The sequence below is a fragment of the Haematobia irritans genome, chromosome 4 (assembly GCF_050003625.1).
Source record: "Haematobia irritans isolate KBUSLIRL chromosome 4, ASM5000362v1, whole genome shotgun sequence".
In the NCBI taxonomy this organism is placed as follows: domain Eukaryota; kingdom Metazoa; phylum Arthropoda; class Insecta; order Diptera; family Muscidae; genus Haematobia; species Haematobia irritans.
In genome coordinates, this window is record NC_134400.1 from 93254105 (window position 1) to 93277360 (window position 23256).

Consider the following 23256-nt stretch of genomic DNA (forward strand, 5'->3'; position numbering starts at 1 on the left):
CGGTATTCGGAATCGCAAAATTTTCTGTGAGCGATCATTAATCCAAAAGCTTATAAACTAAAGTTTTGGAAATATAAATTTCTGTAATGAAAAGTTAAAATTAAAATTGGATTGGGATAGTTTGCCGATTTTTTCGTGATGAGATATATAAATTCTTGCGATTTGCGGGTGACATTGTACAAGCAATTCTTATAGTTATAAAAACTTTGAACATTAACATGACATTTATTTTTATCTTTATAGAGAAAGACGCAACTAGATGTTCGTAAAGGTGAGTAAATGTATATTAAAAGTTGAGCATTGAACCTAAACGACATTACGCATCGATTTAATGAAATTTTACACAAAGAGCTAGATGTGTCAACTTTGGTCTAAAACGATACAGATTTGGATCTCCAATTTGTGATCCGGAAGTAGTGCAAACTTGAATCATCTCCAATAAATTTTACATGGGCTTGTCGTAGGACGGATTTGATCCTTCGCATTGCTTTGGAAGTTGTGCCTTGGAAGTCAGTTTGGATGAAAAAAAAAATTTTTTATTTATTTTATTTATTTATTATATTTTACAATTTGAAAAACTCTTTCGCTTTCACCGGGGGTTAAACCTGGGTTTGTTGGCACCATAACAGAGCGCCTTAGCACACTCAGCCACAAACGCAATTGAACACACTGCATCAAAACGTCTATTTAAATGTTTGTGATATGAACCTAATATGATGCCACGGCATGACATTCCAACTATTTCCTGAGATGTTCGTTATTATTATGAATTAAAAATAAAAAACTCTGGTTTAAAACTCACCAGCGGTGATTTTTTCAAATATTTTTCTAAACTATTATTTTTTATGTCATACATCGTTTTTAATTTGTTAAAAACTTTTTCACTTCCATGAAAAAGTCAAGCGCACAGGTTCAAATGCCAGTGGAGGTGAAATTTAATTTTTTAATATTATTCTTTTTTTACTTTTTTATTGATTTGCTATTTTTTGTAAAATTTTATTGTCCAAAATTAAAATTTTTACTTAAAATAGCCTAATTGTGTACTTTGTTTTACTGGCCCAAAAGGACTGTATCGGAAGTGTAAAAAATAGATAGAGGAATAGATAGATAGAGGAAATAGATAATTTGTTAAAAACTTGTTCACTTCCATGAAAAAGTCAAGCGCACAGGTTCAAATGCCAGTGGAGGTGAAATTTAATTTTTTAATATTATTCTTTTTTTACTTTTTTATTGATTTGCTATTTTTTGTAAAATTTTATTGTCCAAAATTAAAATTTTTACTTAAAATAGCCTAATTGTGTACTTTGTTTTACTGGCCCAAAAGGACTGTATCGGAAGTGTAAAAAATAGATAGAGGATAGAGAGGAAATGCTCGTGGACTTGTCCAAAAGGACTGCATCGGAAATGGAAAAAATAATGGGGGATTCCGGGAAGCGCTTTAAATGAGATGTTTGTGCAACAACTTCCAATTTTTTTTTTCTGGGATATATATGCCTCTTTAGTTCTTGATCGTTTTATATAGAAGAGTCTATAAATAATAATGAATGGCTATGCCTATTAGAGAGCTAAATTTCAACCAGATCGAAAAAAATTTGCTCTTTTAATTGTGGAAGATATAAAAAAACATAAAATTTTAACTAAACGCCAATATCACAAAAATATGTAACTATTTTTCAAGAAAATATGAACTTAACGTTAAAAAAAAAAAAACATTGGCGCCAAATCATGAGCACACAATAGTTCATTTTTACTAATTTTGGGAATCGTACGAAAATATTCTTCTGCGTAAAGTTCATATTGAACTTATGTTATGTGTACTAGAGGTGTGCACGTGAGTAATTGTTTACTCACGCACACTCACGACGGAAAAATCTTACTCACGCACACTCACGCACGATATTGTTTGGTATGACTCACGCTCACGCACACTCACGAAAAGAAACTTTGTACTCACGCACACTCACGCACGAAAATGTTGTGACTAACGAAAAATACCGTGACTCACGAAAAATATCGTGACTCACGAAAAATGTCGTGACTCACGAACAATTTTTTGAGCAATTTACCTTAGTAACGTGTCTGAAAACATGAACATTATTAACATCGAGAGCGTTATTACACTTTTAACATCCCAGGTGTCACTAAAATTGTAAATGAATTTAACTCTTCAGCGTTTTATGTTGGTGAGTGGGATTACTTTCGTGAGCGTAAATCTTTACTCACGCACACTCACGAAGATAACATTTTCGTGACTCACGCTCACTCACGACATTCTGGTTTGTTAATCACGCTCACGCACACTCACGCCGTTGCCATGAGCGTGACTCACGACTCACGTGAGTCACGACAATTTCGTGTTACGTGCACACCTCTAATGTGTACCATCAGTGAGCTTTATACCCACGATAAGTTCATAAAATGTTTGAGACATACTTAAAAAAAGGAAAATTTCATTAGGCTTTCGAAAAAAGTTAAAAATAACTACAAACAAATAATTTGATTGCAATAAAAATAAGTAAAATGTATCATTAGATTAACTGCGGAATTTTTATTCAGTGTATAGGTATCCTACCAATATTTTATTAGGGAATATAAGCGGCAATTTTAATACCACTAACCAGAAATTGGTAATTAAAAGCTATTTTAGATCCATAAAGGTTATCCTACATTTGGTATATTGCGGCTCATATTCTGACATAGCCACCATACAGCATAGAATCCGCAACAATTTTAGCTGAAAACTTTAACTCGTCCCTTTCTTAAACAGTTTATAGTGGCAGCCTGATTTGATTCAGGCTCACGTAGACTATTCAGTCCATTGTGAAAAAGCGATTCTTATAAACGACATTCCAAAGAAAAATCTTTTCGGAAATACCAAGAGGGAAAAAATCGTTTTCAGAAAAGAACATGCCAAGAATAATTAGCCTACTCGAAGAAATTCAAAATACTGCATTAAAGGAACCACGTTTTTAATATCCATTTTCCAAACGTGTTATTTCATTACTTGTACTTTGAAAATAAATACATCCTGAACTGAGCCTTTCAAAAGCTAGCGAATAGTTGTGAAATATATTAAAAATTACTTTATTTCCGTGTTTGTTTCATCGAAATGTTCAATACTGCACTTCCTTCAAGAGAGAGAATCTGCAAAGAGTTGGCAACAAAGGTTTGTTTGCTTTTCGGGAATAAAGTTTTCTTATGAACCTCTCGGATAAACCAGTATGTTGTCAGTGTTGCGGAATCTTGTTAAAGAATCCACATTTTTGTTCAGTGTATGAAATACTTGAGAAATCTTCTCTTTGTTTGTTTGCTAAGGCTTAAAGTGTGAATTTATATCCTAGGTCGTTTTGTTTATTGTTAAAAAATTGCAACAAATTCTTTACAAATTGTGTTCATTTACTTAGCAATTCTTTTTCCACTTTCGAAACTTTTCTCTCCTATGGCTTTTGAAGAGGTTTTTTTTTTATTCCTTTTGCCAGTTGAATATACATCACAATCTAAATATGCATCTTAAACCAATACAATGAGAAGACAATACAAACGTTCATATACAAGCTTCATTCTTTATTGTTGTACAGATTACTCGTACTCTAATTACACTGAACGAAGAGTTTTCTTTTCCAAGGCAAAAAAAAAAAAAATAAATAAAATAAAATAAAATTGACTACGTTTGGTTAGGTTAATGTCCGATTTGATTCAAGCTCACTTCGGCTATTAGTCCATTGTGATACCACATTTACTAAAAGTACCTATTGCATATAGGCACTTCTAGTTTTTTACCGTTGAACCCATCCAACTATATTCCTCTGTAGATTGATTGTTGCAAAAATTTTAGACTAGCGAAGATTTCTTTTCACGTTAATAATTTTTTGTAAAACTCAAATAAAAACGTTTGTCTCAATCGTTGAATCATTTGTTATAAATTTAATTGTTTCAAAGAGTGTACTTAATAAAAAGAAGGATATTTCGTTTCTTTGAGTGTGCATATTTGTAACCCTTGATGGTCCTACCAAGCAAAATCTCTTATTACTAAATAGGTTTGGTAAGCAATTACTTTAAATACAAATTTCTTTCATATTTTTACAAAATCATCAGGAAAGTACTTCTCTGCAGCATTACCAAGAGATATAGCGTAAACGTTGGTGAGAGGCTACTTTTCCAGAAATAAACAACAAATTATCTGATAGATAAATTTGTTGTATGGTAACCGATACAATGCTCATTACTTTCGAGCATACGGTATTGTCGAGAATATGGCATAAATGGGAAACAAATTTTTATGCCAAGAAAGTTGGTCGTAATTTCCAATTAATTTATCGGAAAAAAAATTATAAGGGTTATATAATTATAGACCGATATGAACTCATTTTTCCAAGGTACATAGAGAAACATATTCTGATAAGACGCGCAAAAAAAAAATTGTGGCCCAATTGGAATTAAGATATGGGGATCGGCTTATACACAGACCAAATGTTCCCGAAAATTTGTCCAATTAAAGTATTAATTTAGTTGTAAAAATGTTCAATTATAATTTTAATTGATTTAACAAATTTTTTAAATGAAACAAAATCAATCAGAAAAAGTAATAGTATCAATCAATTTTTTTAATTGGATCAATTAAATTTTTAATTGATACTATAGTTTCTGTGATTGAAGACATTTCAATTAAAAAATTAATTGGATGAATTCGTGATTGAATCAGAATTTTTTTTGTGTGTATGGGGGCTGTAGACAGATATAGACCAAATTTTGTTCAGTAGGTAGACACAAAATTTCAAATGAGTCGTATGAAATTCCCTGCCTCAAGGGGCTCAAGAAATAAAAAATGAGGTTACACTAAAAAGGGCTTACCTGATTCCAAAAATTTTGTCTTTACAATAATGATGCGGTTATTAATTCCGAGCCAAAGAAAAGCAGAACTCACGTAAGGATACAATTAACACACAATTCTCTTTTAAATTTGAGTTTCGCATACTTGGTACTAAGAAATAAATTTGAATTTATTGGTTTTTTCTTCGTGTGCCTTAAAAACCCTGTTAACGACAACGTCAATTTCCAAATTCAGTAACGGTAACACTTGCCGATGGCAAGGTATCTTAAAACTTCCGTCTTCTAAATTGTAAGATAGTCCATACGTGGTATATATTAAACTATAAAATACGTATATAATTCAGTTTTACAAAATTTTCTATAGAAATAAAATTTTGAACATTTTCTATAGAAATAAAATTTTGACAAATTTTCTATAGAAATAAAATTTTGACAAAATTTTCTATAGAAATAAAATTTTGACAAAATTTTCTATAGTAATAACATTTTGACAAAATATTCTATAGTAATAAAATTTTGACAAAATTTTCTATAGAAATAAAATTTTGACAAAATTTTCTATAGAAATAAAATTTTGGTAGATTATGAAACGATATGGACCAATTTATGTGTGGTTGGGAATCGGCTATATATAACTATTGACCGATATGGACCACTTTTGTCTTGAACCAAAATTCATCCGAATCGTGTGAATTTTGCTCCTCAAGAGCTTCCGGAGGTCAACTCTGGGGGTTGATTTATATGAGGGCTATATATAATTATGAACAGATATGAACTAATTTGTCCATGGTTGTTAGAGATCATATACTAACATCACGTACCAAATTTCAACCGGATCGGGTGAATTTTGCTCCTTCAAGAGGTTCCGGACGTCAAATCTGGGGATCGGTTTATGTAGGGGCTATATATTTATGGACCAATTTTTGTATGGTTGTTACACGACGTACCAAATTTCAACCCGATCGGATGAATTTTGCTCCTCCAAGAGGCTCCGAAGTTAAAATCTGGGGATCGGTTTCTATGGGTGCTATATATATTTATGGATCAATGTGGACACATTTTGGAATAGTTGTTAGAGACCATATACTAACACCACGTACCAAATTTCAACCGGAGCGGATGAAATTTGCTTCTCTTAGAGCAATCGCAAGCCAAATTTGGGGGTCCGTTTATATGGGGGCTATACGTAAAAGTGGACCGATATGGTCCATTTGCAATACCATCCGACCTACATCAATAACAACTACTTGTGCCAAGTTTCAAGTCGATAGCTTGTTTCGTTCGGAAGTTAGCGTGGTTTCAACAGACGGACGGACGGACGGACATGCTCAGATCGACTCAGAATTTCACCACGACCCAGAATATATATACTTTATGGGGTCTTAGAACAATATTTCGATGTGTTACAAACGGAATGTCAAAGTTAATATATCCCCATCGTATGGTGGAGGGTAAAAAACCTGAAAAAAAAACTATAAATTAAAATTTGTTTCCTAGAACCAAGTACGCAAAACTCATCGTTACCTCAATTCTCCACTTCTTTATATAAAACCAAAATCTTTTGAGGGTATGCAAAACAAATCACGATGAATGGATCTCCACGCGAATGGATTTCCACTCGAACTGCAACTGTAAACCAATACGAACATTTGGGAAGACATAAGCACCCATTATTTTTTCGATGGAAACTTTTTCTTCAGTGCATATGTATATATGTTTGGGAGCGATCCATGTAGTTCCTTATGGCAAAAAAGAAAACAAGCAACAAATTCAAAAGTATTTTGCAAATTGTTGTAGCAACAGTTTGCTCCTTGTCATGGCTCCGATGAGAGAAACATTTGCTACATTGTTGTTTTTAATGTCGAGCATCTAGGAAGTTGGAAGCACTAACCAAACCAACCAGAATACAAGTACAAGATAAGAATTTAATTGGCATATAGCAACTAGGTTTTTAAATACAGTATGCAAGTTTTACATTTAATTTACATCCTTCCTATTTGAACTCTGCAGGAAGACATTCGACAAGATCAAAGGTTATCTAATGAAATTGTTGTTTTTGTTCCGGTGAGCTGGGAAACGGCTGAACCGAGTTACTTTAAATTTTCAGAGAACTCATGTGGTGAAAATAGGGTACGTCATTTTTTTGAGACGAGGTATGGTCGAGAAGGGGGGCCTCCCCCTTGTCCAACTTTTTGAAAATTTTATGTTCTCTGATTTGCTTGAATATTTCAGGGAAGCAGTGATGCTAGGAAGTTTTTTTGAAAATTCCCTACGCGGCTCTCAAAAATTCCCTTTTTTCCGTACGTCCCTTCCCTACGCTAAAAAATGAATAAATTCAAACAAATATGGCACGAAAATAACAAAAATGTTATATTCAATTTAATAATTCAATAATATGAATACTGACATTCTAAATCCGATTTCGAACTTGGCAACATCATTGCTCATGTTTAACACTACCAACATTTTTCTTGTGGACTTTAATGGCCGCGTGTTTCTTTAGTTCAGATTTCCACAACGCTTTTATTCAACAGTGAGGTAATTTGCACAAAAAGGTTGTTTTCAAATTTTTTCTGTAATGATTTTATTTTCTTGCTAGACGACATTTTTCTAAAATACTAAAAACTCTTCTGAATGTAATTTGCCCATAGGTAAACAGCGCACAACAGTTTTTTGAAGATATTCCGGAATAAAAATCCTATATTTATATAAACAAATTCGATATTGGGAAGCACCAAGTTGGGGAAGGCATCACCTTTTTATATACATAAATCGAAGCGTCCTGCAAATAAAATCTATTTACGCATTTATGTAATTAAATACCAGTGCAAAAACATCTTTTAATGATACCGAGCTTTTCTAAATAAAGTCAGCATACACACAAAAAAATAACTGCAAATAAATATTAACAACTTTATTTGTATGTAAAATCTGCTGATGCTCAACAAATTTGTCTATTGAATACGAGACATTTGTTGTTGAAATGTGTTTGTAGATGCTTGACAGAGGAAATAATAGAAATATTCTGAATTTTCAACAAATTGTTTTGTTGCGAAATTAGTTGACTGCTATCGATATGAAAACAAAAACAAAAATACAAGACTGGTTACGCGCACATCGTTGAAAACATGTACGAAAGCTAAAAGAAGTATGCGAAGAATACCGTTAGAACAAAATGAGTATGAGCACATGCATGTGTATGATAGCAAGCAAAGAGCTCATTCATCAGAGAATACAGAAAAGCATTTGTAAATGCCTGTAAAAAATTTATATTTTTTAAATTTGGTAGTTAAATGTGTTTGTTGTATGAGATAATTAATAAAACCGTATTAATATCGGGATTAGAGTTATTACAATTCTAACAAGTATATACGGCCGCAAGTTCGGCCAGGCCGAATCTTATGTACCCACCACCATGGATTGCGTAGAAACTTCTACGAAAGACTATCATCCACAATCGAATTACTTGGGTTGTGGTATCTTAAAACTTCTTAACATCGTTTTCTAAATTGTGATTTAGTCCATACATGGTATATATTAGACAAAAAAGTTATGTATAGTTAAGTCTACAAATAATTACGAATCGATATGGACTTTTTGTACGTAGAGAGCCAGAACTGAAATATGGGGGTCGCTTATATGGGGGCTATATACAATTATGAACTTGATATGGACCAATTTTTGTGTGATTGGGGATCGATTTATCTGAGGGCCATATATAACTATAGACCGATATGGACCTAGTTAGGCATGGTTGTTAACGACCATATACTAGCACAATGTACCAAATTTCAACTCACTCGGATGAAATATACCATATACTAACATCACGTACCATATACTAACATCACGTACCAAATTCCATCCGAATGGGAAGAATTTTGCTCTTCCAAGGGGCTCTGGAGGTCAAATCTGGGGATCGGTTTATATGGGGCCTATATATAATTATGGACCGATATCGACCAACTTTTGCATGGGAGTTTGAGGCCATATATTAACACCACGTACCAAATTTCAACTGAATCAGATGAATTTTGGTCTTCCAAGAGGTTCCGGAGGTCAAATCTGGTGATCGGTTTATATGGGGGCTATATATAATTATGAACCGATGTGGACCAATTTTTGCATGGTTGTTAGAGACCATATACTAACATCACGTACCAAATTTCAACCGGATCGGATGAATTTTGCTCCTCCAAGAGGCCTCGCCAGCCAAATCGGGGGATCGGTTTATATGGGGGCTATATATAATTATGAACCGATGTGGACCAATTTTTGCATGGTTATTAGAGACCATATACTAACATCACGTACAAAATTTCAGCCGGATCGGATGAAATTTGCTTCTCTTAGAGGCCTCGCAAGCCAAATCGGGGGATCGGTTTATATGGGGGCTATATATAATTATGGACCGATGTGGACCAATTTTTGCATGGTTGTTAGAGACCATATACCAACACCATGTACCAAATTTCAGCCGGATCGGATGAAATTTGCTTCTCTTAGAGGCCTCGCAAGCCAAATCGGGGGATCGGTTTATATGGGGGCTATATATAATTAAGGACCGATGTGGACCAATTTTTGCATGGTTGTTAGAGACCATATACTGACACCATGTACCAAATTTCAGCCGGATCGGATGAAATTTGCTTCTCTTAGGAGCCTCGCAAGCCAAATCGGGGGATCGGTTTATATGGGGGCTATATATAATTATGGACCGATGTGGACCAATTTCTGCATGGTTGTTAGAGACCATATACCAACACCATGTACCAAATTTCAGCCGGATCGGATGAAATTTGCTTCTCTTAGAGGCCTCGCAAGCCAAATTTTTGGGGTCCGTTTATATGGGGGCTATACGTAAAAGTGGACCGATATGGCCCATTTGCAATACCATCCGACCTACATAAATAACAACTACTTGTGCCAAGTTTCAAGTCGATAGCTTGTTTCGTTCGGAAGTTAGCGTGATTTCAACAGACGGACGGACGGACGGACATGCTCAGATCGACTCAGAATTTCACCACGACCCAGAATATATATACTTTATGGGGTCTTAGAGCAATATTTCGATGTGTTACAAACGGAATGACAAAGTTAATATACCCCCCATCCTATGGTGGTGGGTATAATTAACTAGAATATATATCACTGGGCAAAAAGTTGTCAAAATGCTTGCTAGACCCTGGACTACTCAAATTTAAAATCGTCATACATTTACAAAACTGAGTATAGGATTTTCGACACAAAAATGTTACATGTTCCCCGTCCAAAAATAGCAGTTTGTCATATTCATTCTCTGTGTGTACTTAACAAAATATCTCCAAAATTGTTCCGGCAATTTTGCAATTTTGGTGCAATAATTCTGTCAATTTCAATTTAATTTTTTGTCAATACACCAATAAATTTGTTACAGGTCATTGATAGACTGCAACAAACCACATACAAATTTTTTCGTTCAAATTCAAAAATATTTGTTGAGGATTAAAAGTAACGTTCAACAACAAATATTTTGAACTGTTGGATGCTCAACAAATTACTTACAAATTATGTTATTGAGAACACAAATTATTTGTTGCCTTCTGATGGTAACGATTGCTAACAACTTTTTTGTAATAATGGTTATTAAAAGTACAAATTAGTTTGATGTAGGAAAATTAACAAATTTTGTTATTGGTTTTCCAACAAAAGTTATTGGTTCTCAAACTTATTTTTATCTGTGTAATAACATCGTTGACGATGAAGTACCAATTTTTTTAAATATTTGGTCGGGAAGGGTAACCTCCCCAGAACCGACGTTTTTGACCAAGATTCTATGATTTTCTTGAAATTTGCACGATTAATGTGGCGTCTAGATAAAAATCCACTTATCTGTTTTCGATATATGGGAAAGGGGACGCCCGTTGGTGAAAACAATATACCTTAATCTAAACTTTTCTGATTTACTCTAAATTTACAGGGAACGGGGGAGCAGGCGAATAAATGATAAATGCAGGGTAAATGATTTTTCGACATCTATTCGAGGAGTTAAACCTCCTCCTTGCCCGGTTTTTTGCAAAATTTAAAGTTTTCCGATTTTCTTGAAATGTGCAAGAAGGTTCACAGAAAAAATATTTTTTATCTCCAATCACGAAATGAATGATCCAATTAGTTTTTAAATGAAATTTCTTCAATCACAGAAATGATAGTATGAATCACCAACGTCAATTAAAAACTTAATTGATCCAATTAAAAATTTATTTGATGCTACTAATTTTTATACCCACCACCATAGAATGGTGACGGGGGTATAATAAGTTTGTCATTCCGTTTGTAACACATCGAAATATCGATTTCCGACTATATAAAGTATATATATTCTTGATCAGGGAGAAATTCTAAGACGATATAACCATGCCCGTCTGTCTGGCTGTCTGTTGTAATCACGCTACAGTCTTCAATAATGAAGCAATCATGCTGAAATTTTGCACAAACTCGTCTTTTGTCTGCAGCAGGTCAAGTTCGAAGATGGGCTATATCGGTCCAGGTTTACCCCATGTAAACTGACCTCCCGATTTGGGGTCTTGGGCTTATAGAAACCGTAAATTTTATCCAATTTGTCTGAAATTGGAAATCTAGAGGTATTTTAGGACCATAAAGAGGTGTGCCAAAAATTGTGAGTATCGGTCCATATTTTGGTATAGCCCCCATATAGACCGATCTCCCGATTTTACTTCTTGGGCTTCTAGAATTCGCAGTTTTTATTCAATTTACCTGAAATTGGAAATCGAGAGGTACTTTAGAACCATAAAAAGGTGTGCCACAAATGGTGAGTATCGGTCCATGTTTTGGTAGGCTCCCCATATAAACCGACATCCCGATTTGGGGTCTTGGGCTTATAGAAACCGTAGTTTTTATCCAATTTGCCTGAAATTGGAAATCTAAAGGTATTTTCGGGCCTTAAAGAGGTGTGCCGAAAACGGTGAGTATCGGTCCATATTTTAGTATAGCCCCATAAGAACGATCTCGCGATTTAAATTCTTGGGTTTCTATAAACCGTAGTTTTTATCAGATTTACCGGAAATTGTAAATATTCTGGTATTTTAGGCTCACAAAAACGTGTATCGGATTAAGTGTTTTGTGGTCCATTTGGTAATGCCTCCATATAGACCGATTTCACTTCTTGAGGGTATAGAATGCGCACTGATCATGAAAATTGCTTGAAACTCAATGTTAAATTTCCAGATTTTTTCTCGGGTGAAAATCTACAGATTTAAGATTTCAAATCAAGACGTTATTTTATAATTTTCTTGCACACTTACATGAGATGTTAATGATTCCTCTAAAACTCAAACAAAAATTGTTCTTATAAATTCAAAATCTGATATAGTCTTCAATGGTAAAATCTTTAAATTTATTGGTTGAACTGTCCTCAACCCCCCCTGCAATTTCAAAGGAAACCCTAATATTTGATTCATGGTGGTGGGTATTTAAGATTCGACCCGGCCGAACTTACTGCTGTATATACTTGTTATGATTGATTTTTGTTTCAATCAAAAAATTTTTTGAACCAATTGAATTTTTAATTAAGCATTTTTTAGAATTCAATTAAAAGAAAAATAAGTTGGAACTGTTCAAGAGGCTTTGCAGCATATACTGAATATTACCGTATAAAATTTTCTTGTTTAGTTTTCTTGCTTTTGTATCGTTAACATTGAAAATTTAATCAGCTGGCAAAAAAATTGGGGCATTAGAGGTTTAATTTTTTAATATTTGCAAGGGAAGCCCCTCTTGGCAGTTTTTTGAAGTAAGCAACTTAAATTTTGATTTATTCAAAAAGAAAGAAAGAAAAGAAAGATTTTAAGGTATATGTTCGGAAAGGCTTCTGTCCGTGTCCCACATTATGATAATTGTTTTAAAAACTTTTAAATATTTACTTGCATTAATTTAAAGACAAATATCTTTAAATCAATAAAGAATTAATAAGAGGAAGGTTTATAAACTTTGCTTCAAAAAATTTTTCATTAAATTTAGGAAAAAAATTTCCTTCCGTTAAAGTCGTATATCTTTAAGGTAAGGCAAAATTTCCTTAAAGTAAAGAAAAATATTTCTGATTTTAAGAAATTGAATCTTTAGATGTAAGATAAAAACGCTTCAAATATATGCTAAGACTTATTTTGAGAATATTGTATCTTTGATATAAAGTTTGTTTCGAATTAAGGAAACATTTTTTACTTTGAAGTATCTGTTATAGTTTTAATTTTTAAATACCATTTTTTTTATTAGAATAAATAATAAAAACTTCATGAATGAGATCTATATTTAAAGCTAGATAGGTCCCTAAGAATGTATTTTTTTTAGAGATGTTACATCTGTGGCTCGGATTAATACCAAAATTTTTAAGCGAAGGCAAAGTCATTGGATACAATTAATCTTTTTTTTGAGTGCGTGGACAACAAGCCTCTGCACACAGAAATTGACAACATGATGATTTTAAACTTGCACATTTATTTTAATACGTTTTAATACATTAATTATAAATATTTAAACAATCTTCATTAATGTTATTTACCATTTGGTTTTTATTAGCAAATAGTTTTTACTGTTTTTCCTCACATAGAATATTGTGCAGCCACTATTTTATGTGTTTTTGTGACTCTTTTTTGATTAATAATTACATTCTGTATTTTTTGCTACGCATTAAATTGGCCATAATTACCTGGGAATTATTACATTGTTAGGTCCCTAAAGAGTGTTGAAAATTCGCTTTAGTTGAGTTTCATTATCCACTACAGTTCTCTGCTATAACAACGCACTCATACACAAAAGGACGAAAACAAAAACTGAATTGAAATTCACCCAGGAGTCGAGGCCGCAAAGTTGAAATTATGATGATGAAAAAAAGAAACATTTCAATTATTACCTAAATTATTAATGTGAGCAAATAAAACAATTCGTAACGAGTTTATTATTTGAACAAATACAAATTCAGTGCAAATAGAAAAAAAGTGAAAATAATAAATTGGATAAACTTCCTGTGGTTTATTATTCTATATACCCATTAGTAATGCCTTGGCGTTTAAATGAAATTATTCAAATGACTGGTCATAAAAACCATGACAAATATAAGATTCCAATACGCACCTGCCCACACTGCACTCCAATATTTTCTGCAAACCAAATGGTGTATTTCCTAATCGACGTTCTCATGAAAATTTTCTACTTGTGAGAGGTGTCCTCCTTTCAACAGATTGAATGTACTGAAAACATATAGACTTACGGCCATTTTCATGTAGCTCCGTTAGGCTTTAACTGCCAGTTAACAGAAAGTAAATTGCAAATATCTTCTCTCCATTTAACTTTAACTGAAAAATTTTCGTCAGTTAAGTTCCTAACTGGCATATGGAATATATATGCAAGATGGCAGCTTCGTCCATTATACGGTTCAAAAGTTGGTTAGTTAACGGAACACTAACGGAGCTTTATGAAAATGGGGGTTAATATATAAAATATTATGTAACCTACCCAGCAAAAACTGGGTAAGCCTTAGTGATTCGCCCAGTAATACCGGTAATCAAAAACTTACTACTTGTAGTATTACCTGGGATTTAAAAATAATAACTTACCTGTGTAGAGCAAAAGTGATTCCTTTTATTAATACCAGTAATTAAAATCATATCTTGTGGTCCAGGTTTGAATCATTCTCAAACCCTCTTTTTTTATTTTTTTTTTTCTCGTTTTTTATTTTTATTAAATATTAATTAATTAAATTTTCCTTTACATTTTTTTTTAATAGAATAACCTCTACAGCGATTGTGGACACCGCTAGTAGTAGCGAAAATTATATCTCAGAAAAAAAATTGCATATTAATTGATAATACCAATAAAAAAATACACTGGTTTTCTTAAGTTGTATAGTAAATCATTTATATTGCAAAATTACATCATTGAATAAATCCATGCGGTGGAGTGTGTTGGAAAACAAAACAACAGGTCTGAGTACGATTCCTCCTGGCGTCATAGAGATTTTCAAAGTACAAATTGTACCATAAATTTGGTACAGAGAGGGAGAAACTAACTTATAAGAGAGACTTAAATCTATAAATAGATATGAGATCAGCAACTAACTCGCTTTTTTGAGTCTATTTATGGTAAAGCTATTATTTTTAGAGAGCTGGCATGCTTGCGACGAAGTACTTATTTTTCGACTGCTGGTGTGCTTGCACCGAAGTACTTTCCTCCAATGTCATGCCTATGTAAAAGTATTACTGCTGATATATGTACGAAGAAATTGTTACCTACACTGAAAAAAAAAATATTGTCGTGTGGTCAAAGATTCCATGTCTTTAAAATACGTATGCAAATTTTGCATAGCATAGAAGACGCATTTCTTTAATATAAAGTTTTTTTCCTTGTTCAAAAGTCGATAAACTTTTCGATGAAGTCGTATTGTCCTTATAATTAAGTGATTTCCCTTAAAAATGGGTATCATAACATGAAAGAAAAAATGTTTGGGCTAAGGTCATCTTGACTTTAATAATTTAGAAAAATGCTTTAAATTTAATGAAATTGTCTTTAAATTTGTTATCTTTTTGCATCTTGACTACAAAGCAAAAAATCGTTCAAATATAGGGCATGTTTTTCAACACTTTATTTTAAATACGGTTTTTTACTAGAAACATAGCATAATTTCTACTGGAAGTCAAGTCTTAATTTGGAAAATAAAGTTGTCGTTAACTCGTTTTTAAAGGACTTTGATAGTATATGAACAAAAAAAAAAAACTGAAAACAGCGAAAAATTAAAATTTTGCTTCCTAGAAGCAAGTATACAAAATCCAAATTTAAAAGAGAATTGTGTCTTAAATGTATCCTTACTTGTATTCTCCGCTTCTTTGGCTTGGAATCAATACCAAATTTTTTAAAGTAAAGACAAAATCTTTGGAACTGGGCATGCTTTTTTTCAGTGTATCTGGCGTGGGCATACTTTTACTCATACCTGGTAATGGGAGTTTTTGCTGGGTAGGTCTTAGATTACAAATTTTACACAATATTAAGGACAACTTTCTTAAAAAAAATGAAATTTTGATTAGAAGAATAAATTAAGGGCACGAATCTTTAAAATTTGCATCCCTCTGTGAAAGTCCTGTTTTGTCTTTGAATTATGACACATATTCTTTAACATAAAGCAAATTTTTGTATGCAAAGTGCAGCTCGCAATTTAAGTCCGATCGTCCTCAATTTTGTTCAGATTTATATATAGCTGTCAAATGTTTTGACGTTTTTATGAACCGATCTTATTAAAATTTCGATCATCTGAATAATTTGCAAGTTCCTTAAAACTGTCACAATATCAGCCAAATCGGTTCAGATTTAGATATAGCTCCCAGTTTCATTCTAATTTACTTCAAATTTTGCACTGGTTCCAAAATTTTTTTCTTTTCTCTAATGATTTTGGTATTGATTCCAAGCCAAAGAAGCGGAGAATTGAAGTAACAACATATTTAAGACACAATTCTGTTTTAAATTTGAGTTTTTCTTACTTGATTCTAGTAAAAAAGAAGTATATACGGCCTTAAGTTCGGCAAGGCCGAATCTTATATACCCTCCACCATGGATTGCATAGAAACTTGTACTAAAGACTGTTATCCACAATCGAATTACTTGGGTTGGGGTAACACTTGCCGATGGCAAGGTATCTTAAAACTTCTTAACACCGTCTTCTCAACTGTAAGTCAGTCCATACGGGGTATATATTAAACAAAAAAGGCCGATTAAATACGTAAATAATTCAGTTCGACAAAACGTCAAATGTTTTCTATAGAAATAAAATTTTGACAAAATTTTTTATAGCAACAAAATTTGACAAAATTTTATATAGTATAGTAATAAAATTTTGACAACATTTTTTTTATAGAAATAAAATTTTGACAAAATTTTCTATAGAAATAAAATCTTGACAAAATTATAGTAAAAAAATGTTGACAAAATTGTCTATAGTAATAACATTTTGACAAATTTTTCTACAGTAATAAAATTTTGACAAAATTTTCTACAGTAATAAAATTTTGACAAAATTTTCTATAGTAATAAAATTTTGACAAAATTTTCTATTGAAATAAAATTTTGGTATATTATTTTTGGGGATCGGTTATATATAACTATAGACCGATATGAACCAATTTTGGCGTGGTTGTTAGCGGCCATATACTAGCACAATGTACCAAATTTCACCACGTACCAAATTTTTCTCAAATCTGGGGATCGGTTTAAATGGGGGCTACATATAATTATGGACCGATATGGACCAATTCCTGCATGGTTGTCAGAGACCATATGCTAACACCAAACACCAAATTTCAACCGAATCGAATGAATTTTGCTCATCCATTAGGCTCCGAAGTTCAAATATGGGGATCGGTTTATATGGGGACTATATATAATTATGGACCGATATGAACCAATTTTTGCATGGTTGTTAGAGACCATATACTAACACCATGTACCAAATTTCAGCTGGATCGGATGATAATTTGTTTCGCATAGAGGCTCCGCAAGGGTCATATAACTTTAACAGGTTGACTGATAAGTCCCCGGTCTGACACATAGATGGCGTCGCTAGTATTAAATGCATATTATTTTTATATAGTACCAATCTTCAAATGATTCGTGCCACAATTTGACGTCTGTAAGTCAATTAGTTTGTGAGATAGAGCGTCTTTTGTGAAGCAACTTTTGTTATTGTGAAAAAAATGGAAAAAAGGAATTTCGTGTTTTAATAAAAACATCAAAAAATCCACAAAATGATTTTGAGTGACCGTAAAATGAAGTTGATCGAGATAGCAGAGGCCTTAAAGATATCAAAGGAATGTGTTGGTCATATCATTCATCAATATTTGGATATGCGGAAGCTCTGTGCAAAATGGGTGCCGCGCGAGCTCACATTTGACCAAAAACAACAACGTGTTGATGATTCTGAGCGGTGTTTGCAGCTGTTAACTCGTAATACACCAGAGTTTTTCCATCTATATGTGACAATGGATGAAACGTGGGTGTATCACTACACTCCTGAGTCCAATCGACAGTCGGCTGAGTGGACAGCGACCGGTGAACCGTCTCCGAAGCGTGGAAAGACTCAAAAGTCCGCTGGCAAAGTAATGGCCTCTGTTTTTTGGGATGCGCATGGAATAATTTTTATTGATTATCTTGAGAAGGGAAAACCATCAGCAGTGACTATTATATGGTGTTATTAGAGCGTTTGATGGTTAGAGCTGTTTCAGAACTAGCAGTAGTAATTATGGCAGTATCATCGGCGAAGGTAGCAATAGTCGCATCGGGTGTGTTAGGTATATCTCTAGTATACAGTAAATACAGTATTGGTCCAAGTACGCTACCTTGAGGTACTCCAGACCTAATTGGTTTCAGTTCCGAGTACTTATTCTCTATTCGTACCCTGAAATGTCTATTGTCCAAGTACGATACCAGGATTTCGTAAAATTGTTTTGGCAGATCATTGTAGATTTTAGTTAAAAGGCCTTCATGCCATACTTTGTCAAATGCTTGTCCTACGCCTAGGAATACAGCAGAGCAAACTTGTTTGTTTTCAAATGCTCTTTCTGCGCAGTCGACAATTCGATGAACTTGTTGTACTGTGGAGTGCTTGTTACGGAAACCGAATTTGTGATCCGGAATCAGTAACCTTCGATTCAACAATGGTTGCAGTCTTTTTAAAAAAATTTCTCAAATATCTTTGACATAGTAGGTAGCAGTGATATCGGTCTGTATGATGTTACTTCATGATCGGGCTTACCAGGCTTCTGTATTACTATAATTTCCACAACCTTCCATTCTAAAGGAACATGCCTTAGACGAAAGCAAGCGTTAATTATATAAAGTAATTTTTTCGTTGCAATAGGGGAAAGCTTTTTAAAAATTTTACCAGTTAACAAGTCATACCCAGGTGCTTTTTTAGCACTAAGATCATTTGAAATAATATATTGCAGTCCTTTCAGCGAAGCAGGTTTGATTGCAAGATAATCTACTTTCTCAATTTTACTAATTTGTACATTGACAAATTTACTTTCAAGTGGTTTGAATATTTTACAGAAATGATTCGCAAACAATGCTGCCTTTTCTTCAGATTTTCTTATCCAACAACCGTCACTATTTTTAATTGGTGGTATTTTTGGCGGAGCTTGGTTAATAGAACGTGAAGCCTTCCATAGACTATATTGAGCTTCCTTTGTGGGGGCCAAATTCCCTAAGTATAAGGACATTTCCCTATTTTTGGTTTCACTAGTCAGACGCTTAAGTTCATTAACAAGACTGTTCAATATTCTTTTATTCTCTGGGGTTCTTTCCTTCTGCCATTTCTTCCTGGCTTTTCTTTTTCTCGACAATAGTTCTCTGATTTCAAGTGGGTACGTAGTACTATTTTTAGATGAGTTAATTGTGGGTGTACTTTCCCATGCTGATCTTTGTATTGCCTCAATGAATTTCTGTAGCTCTTCTTCTAATTGTACTACAGTTTTAATTGGAGTATTCAGTTCTATCTTTTCAGTCAGTATATGTTTGAAAAAGGTCCAGTTCGTTCGGTTGTTGGTAAGAAAATTGCTATTATTCTATTCAATAATGCTATCGTTAACAGTCATTATAATAGCAGAATGATCTGACGAAGATAGTTCAGTAGTGTTTTCTATGAACACATAGTTTTGGGATATGTTTTTTGTTACGAAGAAATCGATCAGGTCAGGAACTCTTTCCTCATTTGTTGGCCAATATGTTGGTTCATTACCAGAGTATATTTCACACTTGTGATGTCTACATGCCTTTTGTAATTGTCGTCCTTTGGGAGAGGTTAGTCTCGAACCCCAGATTTTATTTTTAGCATTAAAATCTCCTCCAACGATGGAATGGTTTTCTAAAGATTGTAGAACTTCGATGTATTGGTCAGTTTTTTATATTATATCTGGGTGGAGAATATAAAGCAGCTATTTTAAATAAATTATTTTTCAGTCGCACCGAGACGCAAGCAATTTGAAACATTTCATTTTCAATTTGCTTCTCTTCTTGATGTTCAATATTATTTTTTTATTATAATGGAAGCACCCCCTCTGGGTCTTTTCGATGGGTGAAATGCATTATAAATCGAATAACCTTTGATTGTGACAATGGATATGTTTGTCAGATGGCTTTCAGATATTAATAGTATATTTATATGTTTATTATTAAGAAAATATTCTATTTCATTTACACGGCTTAATAAACCATTACAGTTCCATGTCGCAATTCTTAACGTCCCCATTATTGTGTTGATGTAATTCTAGGGTTTATATCATTGATCTTTTCTAGGAGTTTTTGGATGAGTTCACATTGAGAATTTAAGCGTTTACTTATTATTTCCATATTTTTCAAAATTTCATTTAATATAAGTGAGTTATCTACAGTAGTTGTATTTTGGCTGTGTAAAACCTCTGAATATGTTGTAGGTTGACTGTGTTTTTCCACTGTGTTCTTCAATGAAGAGGTGATCGCCGAAACTGAGGCTTATTTTGAGGCAAAACCGAAGGAGTACTACTAAAATAGTATCAAACAATTGGAAGGTCGTTATAATCGTTGTATCGCTCTTGAAGGGAACTATGTTGAATAATAAAAACGAATTTTGACAAAAAATGTGTTTTTCTTTGTTAGACCGGGGACTTATCAGCCAACCTGTTAGATTATTTACTGCACTCAAAAAAGTGAACCCTCTATTTCACTAAAGTAAATTTAACTTTATTTTAGTTCATGGAATAAGTATGTTTGGAGAAAGATTCCTTCACTCTTATAATTTTTTGTGTAAGGTAGTTAAATTAACTAAAAAGCGTAAAAAAATATACACAAATGAAGCATAAAAATTTACTAAATACGTACTTCTCACCAAATAGTTCATTATTTCTTTAAATTTGTAAATTTTACTACAAATGCGCCCATCTTGAACTTCGTTTGGCACTGAAGACATTCTTGCAATTTTGAACTACAATTTTTTTCTTTCCAACAACAAAATTTATTGCGTCCAATAAATTTTCTTGAATTTGTCGAAAAATATTTCTTTACTTTTGTGATATCAGCGTGATGTCAGCATTTGTAATACTGCTTAGTTAAATTTTTTTAAAATAATCTAAATTTTCTAAAACTAACCAACATTTTTCACTATGTTTTCAGTGTGGCGGATCTGGAAAATGTTAACCTAAGCTGTCTGCTTAAGCTAAGTTTAACGTACTTTCTTCAACAACATAAATCTTAATTTATTCAAGTTTCGGGGTTTTTCCTCATATAATATCAAAGTCCATCATAAACGTTTTAACCACAAATTCAAAATTCAAACTCTACTTCTCGTACAACACACTGAAAAAAAAGATATTGCTCGCTTGCAAATGTTTTGGCTTACACTAATGATTTTCGTATTGAAAAGAATCTTTGTCTCACGACAATATTTTTTTTTTCAGTGTGCTCTCCCGAGGTCTTTTAGATAAAAATTGGACATGCTTCAATTACATTTTGTTGGGAATGATATTCATGTGTCCCATATTGATTATGCAGCAACTACCCACAATTGGGGCCGGTTTTTTCTTTTTTAATTTTGGGGCTTAAATTACTCATAAAACCTCCTTCTCAAAGCAGTCATGTTCGGAGGAAACAATAATATATTAATGCATTCACATAACGTCGTAGTAAGTTCAAGACTACAGCACAAATCCTTAATAATTTCCCCTGTTATTCACTGTACGTTATTATATCTACACTGAAAAAAAAAAATTACTTGAATTCAAGGATTTTGAACTTTCCTTAAGGATTTTGGTATTGATTCCGATGCTGATTAAACAAAAGAAATCCACTTTTTAAGTAGCTATCTTGCCTTAAATCTACACTGGTAGAAAAAGTTTCGTTATATTAATGAAATGTGTCACTAAAATTGCACCAATGAAACAAATTCATTGATATAACGAAATTTTTCGTTAATATAACGAATTTTCTGTTAGTCAACGAAACGTTTCGTACTATTAACGAACATTTTCATTTTCTTAATGAAAATGTTTCGTTGTATCAATGAAAAATTTTCGTTGGCTCGATTTTAATGAAATTTTCTTTGTGTGTAGGCTATATAACTTTAAAATTAGGACACAGATCTCATTTATCGGATTTTCGTATTCTCTTTGTTATAAATCAACAAAATTATTCATGTATAAATCCTCAAAGTAAGTATTAGCCTATTTTTGAGATTATTTCTTTAAATCAAAAATGTTTTTTTTTAAAATAAGGAAATCAAACTTTTCTCCAAATATATACGACTTCAAAGGAGGGACGAAAATTTCAAAGATTTCGTACTAAATTTAAAGAAAAAAATTCTTAACGACAATAGTATGGTCTTTTATTTAATTAAATCTTCTTTCTTGAAAGAAATTTGCCCCTAATGTTGTCAACATTGCGTATCCTAAAATTTAGGTTGCATAATCTTTCATATTAAGTCAATATTTTTTTTCAGTGTATTATATCCAATTGTAAGCCTTATACGTTATTACACTTAATTTTATTCATTTTATGCTCTTGTCTCTTTGGCATATCGCAGTTTCAATGAATTTTACTTCTTGTATTATGCTCAGTAATTATAAAACCAAACTTGACAATTCAAAAGCTGCCGGTCATTAAAGGAAATGAAAGCCGCAAGAAACTGAAATGTATTGAAGCAAGAAAAATGCCATAGAAAACATGGCATAAATATGCATACAGCCCATGAAAGACACATATACGTAAGACATTCCCACGAATGGATTATGATTTATGTACAGTCACAGGTCCCATTGGGGGTTCATATCGAGATAGTCATCCACTGAGTTCCATAAACTCCGTCAAGGGATTAATTTTTAATGCATAAATTTCATATATGTAAGAGCACACAGGAGGTACAAACCCTTAAAACAAGAAGTACGCGTTTACAACACGGATACCAACGCCTACATAATTAAAACTTAATTAACACAATTAGGTTTACTTAGTCATTGTAGGCTATAGACTCATTACATATGTGTAACAAAAGTTGATGATGAATTAAACGCAAAGTGGAAACATTTTCATCGAGAACATAGGTGACTCGACCTATTTCATCGAAAAATATTGTCTGAGATCTACAACATAAAAAGGAGCACTCCTGTAACATTCCAAATGTGTATACTCTCTTGATATGGAAATCTTATTTGAATTGGACACATTTACCATAATACACGCAAAAAAAATAATTCTTTCCTCGTGAAAGAAACGGAATCTTAGACAAAACAAGTATATACGGCCGTAAGTTCGGCCAGGCCGAAGCTTATGTACCCTCCATCATGGATTGCGTAGAAACTTCTTCTAAACACTGCCACCCACAATCGAATTACTTAAGTTGCGGTAACGCTTGCCGATGGCAAGGTA

General features: G+C 33.0%; 1 protein-coding gene across 1 annotated transcript in view; it reads left to right on the forward strand.

The window, feature by feature from the left end:
• The first annotated feature begins 243 nt into the window (after positions 1-243).
• The window catches only part of Con (leucine rich repeat protein connectin), a 376229-nt gene continuing 353216 nt past the window's right edge, over positions 244-23256 (forward strand). The window contains exon 1 of the mRNA XM_075307668.1: positions 244-271. The gene's annotated coding sequence lies outside the window, so the exon portion shown is untranslated. The remainder of the gene's footprint in view (positions 272-23256) is intronic.